Here is a 5,058-nt window from a genome sequence, read left to right as displayed (position 1 = left end):
GCAGCATCGCCATTGTGACGGTCTGCACCACTATTTGGTCTATTGTCGGATCCTACAAGGCACGCTACTACCCTTTGCTTTGTTCTTCGGTCAGTTGCTTACTTTCTGCAAGCCCCATGGAAGCCCACTGTCATCCACATCGAATCGACGAAATTCAGTGTTCCAGTCTTCATAAGTTATCTTAAGCTGAAGCTAGAACCACAGTAGAAGCAGCCTATTTTCAAGTATTTACTACTGCATACCTTCTGGTGCCTACACCCGATGCTATGATAGAATACGTATGGAATACGGATACTGTTTTATTCGACAATATCTTTGTTAGCATTACTACTGCTTGTGTTTGTAGGATCAGTGTTCGCGTTGTTTTTGCAATCCTATCAGAACACAAAAAGACGGGGATAACGTTAATTTATCCTTTCAGAGATTTGAACTTGCATTGACCAAAAATTATTAAGGTGTAGGTACTGGTTTGGTGAATATGGCTGAAAAAAACAAGCCTGGATGAAGCATCCGAGGGCTTTAGCTACTACGTGTTATAAAGACAAATTCATGCAGTCAAAATGCTTTTAGTTATGATGTTCGAGCTGCAGGGTAGGATGTCATAAACGACACCATTAACATTTATATCTAATTTTTTGTTTTAGATAATCAACTTACATAAATATTGATATTTTTCACATGTCCGTGCTTTGCTGGTTTTGTATAATAACTCTATTAATGTAATCATAAGAGGTCCGCCCCCCTTTTGCAAAACACTGGGATCTCCTGAGGAAATATTTTATTTATTAACAGCGGAGCTGTTTTAGGCGGAGGTTGAACCGTGCCGAGCGTTGATGAGTAGTGAAAGCAGATCATAGGAGGAGGGGAGATGCGGAGAGAGAAATAGAGGGAAATATACATAGAACGAGAGAAATTAAGAAATAAAAAATGTGTCGCAGTTTCACCCGAAAGGCGAGGCACCAATTGCGATAGCAAATTGGTAGAGAGCTATACGGAGTAAGGATAGTAGTTTTATCAGCTGTTTAAACTTGGACATGCAGCAGCACCAGCAACGCGCAGAACTGTTGTCGACGCCGTCGGCGTTTTGCCCGCGTTCGCACCGAACGCGCGCGGCGTTTTTATATAAATACGTATTTGGTGCCGCAGCTAAACGTCGTCTCCCCTCCCTCCCGTCCCCCCACAGCCTTTCGCGCGACGGAAAAAGTTGCGTTTGCTCTCTATATATGGAAAGGTGGAAAGAGACGCCTAATTCTGCAGCCCTTCAGGGAGCACGGCGCAGAACGCGCGTTTGCTCTCCGACGTGCGTTCGCTCCCCATGAAAGCGCGCGTCCCTCGCGCCCTTTCACTTGCACATACAGCGTCCGGAGCGCGGCGACGATTTCATCGCCGTTGACGTCATACGAAACGTCATACGGTTGCCTGTGGCAGATAGCACAATTTTAGCTGAGCACGAGGTCGCGGGATCGAATCCCGGCCACGGCGGCCGCATTTCGATGGGCGCGAAATGCGAAAACACCCGTGTACTTAGATGTAGGTGCACGTTAAAGAACCCCAGGTGGTCCAAATTTCCGGAGTCCCCCACTACGGCGTGCCTCGTAATCAGATCGTGGTTTTGGCACGGAAAACCCCATAAATAGCACAATTTTAGTTCATGAGCTGGTCTACTTGAAGAGGCGGATATTACTTGCACAAAAATTGAAATGCATAATCGAATAATTAACAGAAATTTACTAATTCGGTTTTTACCTAATTACCTGATGGCCCATATTGCAATTTACACATTGTAGCCGTGGTGGTCGCAAGGCGGATTCACTTGGAACGAATTCTCGGGAAGACACCAGTATGAATATACTAGTTCCCGAACTTTGCGGAGAAATGCATTGGCGTTTCAGTAAGTTTCTCAACAAAACGTCGCTTTCTGCATTGAAGCAAAATATTAACTGGGACGCCAATGCATTTCTCCGCAAAGATCGGGAATTATTATCTCGAAACTGGTGTCATCCTGAGAATTATTTCGCAGTGGATCCACCTTGCGAACTCCACGGCCACAATTTGTAAATTGCAATAGGGGCCATCAGGTAATTAGTTAGAAATTTAATTAGCGAATTTTGTTGATTAGTCGATTATGCATTGCAATTTTTGTGCAAGTAATGTCCTCCTCTTCGAGTAGACCAGCTAAATGACTAGAATCGGGCTATCTGCCACAGGCAAGCTTACATATATTTTCAAAGTGTTCGCTGAAACACCCTTTATATATATGAGTAGGTTTCAGAAACCTGGTCAGGCCCCAACGCCCCGCCCCCCCTGCAGTTAATTCATGCAATAGACTGGACATCGGTATTTAAGGAGCATTGCGCAGAAAAGGCTTTTGGGTCTTTCTTGGAAACAACAGCTTCGAGTATAGAAAACTGTACCACTTACACTGCTGTGACGAAGTGATTTCGTTCACCAAAAAATCCATCGATTAAGTCAGTGTTCAAGTACATTAACAAAAAGAATAACTTTCATAAGAAATTAGCCGCAGCCTTTTAACCTTACATTAAGTCCCCTTTCAGAAGTACTCTGCAACGTTATCTTCTTTATTAACACGTGCTAAGCGCAAATATTACCAGGATCTTACCGTAAAAAAAGCACAAGCAACACGACGCGCTGCTGGAAAAGCATTAGAGCGTTTGAACAAAAATTATTGCTCAGAGACCACAATAGAAATAAAGCAAGGCGACGAAATGTGTACTCATCCTGATAAAATAGCTAATGTATTAATTGAGCATGAAGTCAAGGATCAGACGAAATCCGGTCTGGTTGGGAATAATCATGGCGAGAACAGGAAACAGACGGCGACAAAGGTTCACTTTTTTCACATTGGTCGGCATCGGTTTCCTGTTTGTATTTTTGCGCATCTACGGATAGACACGCAGCAGCTGGTATGCCCTTTACCTGCTATATCTCGGTGTAATCATTCCTTTTATGTGCATTCGACGACTGCACACGAAGTTCATCAGGTCATCACATCTCTGAAGAGTACAAGCGCTGGCTTAGACCATATTGATCCTGGTAAAGTATAACTAATTTGGAATGAAATATCCTCAGTTTTGGAACTAAGCATTAACAAATTGGTCGCTGCAAGGGTGTTTCCGAACTGTCCTAAAGCTGATAGAGTAGTTCCTGCTTTCAAGAAAGGTGATCAGACTGCAGTAGGGCCAATTTGTATCCTTCTTTGGTAAGTGATTGAAAAGCTATTTCCGACTCGAATAATACGCTAGTTGAAGAAATTTAACCTTCTGTCTCCTCTGAAATTCGGATTTCGCAGAGGATATTCAACTGAACTGGCACTCATTACTTTATTTGAAGAAATTAAGCAAGTTATTTGTCGATCTGACGAAGGCCCTCGACACCATTAACCATCTCATACAAATTGTATAAACTTGAATCGTTCGGTATATTTGGTCCTCCCCTGTACTTTATTAAAACTACTTGAGTAACTGCCTTCAAATGGTGCAGGTTGACGGCCATCTCTCGTCATCCAAGGTAAATAACGTAGGAGTCCCATGGGGAGAATGTTTAACCGACTTTTATTTTTATGTTTATTATTGAACAAATCTTGTAAGACCAAGTGCATACTTTGTGCTGAAGACACCACCATCTTTACATCCGGTAAAACAATTGCCACGCTGCAGTCAAACCTTAACACTGACTTAAACAATATTACTTTATCGTGCCAAAATAATCATGTTGACATTTATCCCACTAAAACCACATTTATGGTGTCCCATTCCCCACGAATTTTATTCGACCTTCGAGCTCATGTTCACAATGGCGATTACATCATAGATTTCGAACGAAGCACGTTTTTTGCGTCATCTTAGATACTGAACTAAAATTTCATGGATACGCTCCATTTGTGAAAAAGATGGCATTTGGCATCCACATTATCACCAAGACAAGAACTTAGTTTCCACCTCACTAGGTACGATCATTGTATTTTGCTTATTTCATAGCCATCTTTCGTACTGTGCATCGTCGTGGGCCAGTACTTATTTTAACGCGACGGCGTTAATGGCCCCTTGTCGCCGAGAATCCGGATTCGGCATCGTTTTCCGTGAGCGAAAAGTACCGTATATATTTAGATATATGTATTTACTACGTCTTGCTATATGACGGTCTTGTATATGCGGGTTATACTGCCACATCATTCTATCAATAAAGTTTCTGCCTGCCTGTTATAATGCCTGTTATGTTAAATCTTGTGAGACTGAAATATTAAAAGTGCGGAACAATAACGGAAACCTGGAAATCATGCAATTTTTTTTGGCGCTGCTGTGGACAACCGCCGGGATCGGCCCACGCAAGAGGCCGCGTTCCTTCCAGAAAGCTTGCCTTCGTGCATAGTGTTCGTCGTAAGCGTTTACCGGTAAACATTACTGTTACATAAGCTGCAGCTGCCGAGAAGCGTGAGAAGCAGTCAGAAATCTTTGAATGCTACCGCGTTCCGCTCTTAAAGGCGAAACTTGAGCGTCCTCAAAGTTTTACGCACATTGAACGCCTGCAGTGGCTTGAGAGACAAGCTACGAGACTGGCTTTCCGTCCTTTTGATGGGTCGTGTAGGTGACTGTTTCCTCAACTTGCCCTCGTATTCTTAAACACGCCTTCACTCAGCGCTTCTCCTCGACTCAGCCAAGTCGAGGCAACGGGCCTTGCTTCACTCAAGGCGCCGTTGCATGTCCTGCACACTACTCGACGTTTCCTCTGCCGAGGAACGCCTTGAAAATGCACCCTCGACTCGAGTGAGGTGCACCGACCGAGAAAAGCGTCTTATATCGAGACTATTCTTAAATGTGCTTAGCAAAAGCCCAATTATTTAAGGCAGATGTGTGTTTCCGTTAATTTCTCATCCTTAACAAAAGATAACATGGCGCAATGCAGAACTTTAGCTCGCCAGCGTTGCTACTGTTAGCGTTCGCCCTGATAGATCAAGCGGGAGCTGTGTTTGAGGTCTGGCAACAATCGCACCCCAACAGCTGAAAGCATGACGCATGACTGAGTAACAACAACAATGTT

This window comes from Dermacentor silvarum, chromosome 4, assembly GCF_013339745.2.
Source record: "Dermacentor silvarum isolate Dsil-2018 chromosome 4, BIME_Dsil_1.4, whole genome shotgun sequence".
NCBI lineage: Eukaryota > Metazoa > Arthropoda > Arachnida > Ixodida > Ixodidae > Dermacentor > Dermacentor silvarum.
Note: the sequence above shows the minus strand (reverse complement) of the source record.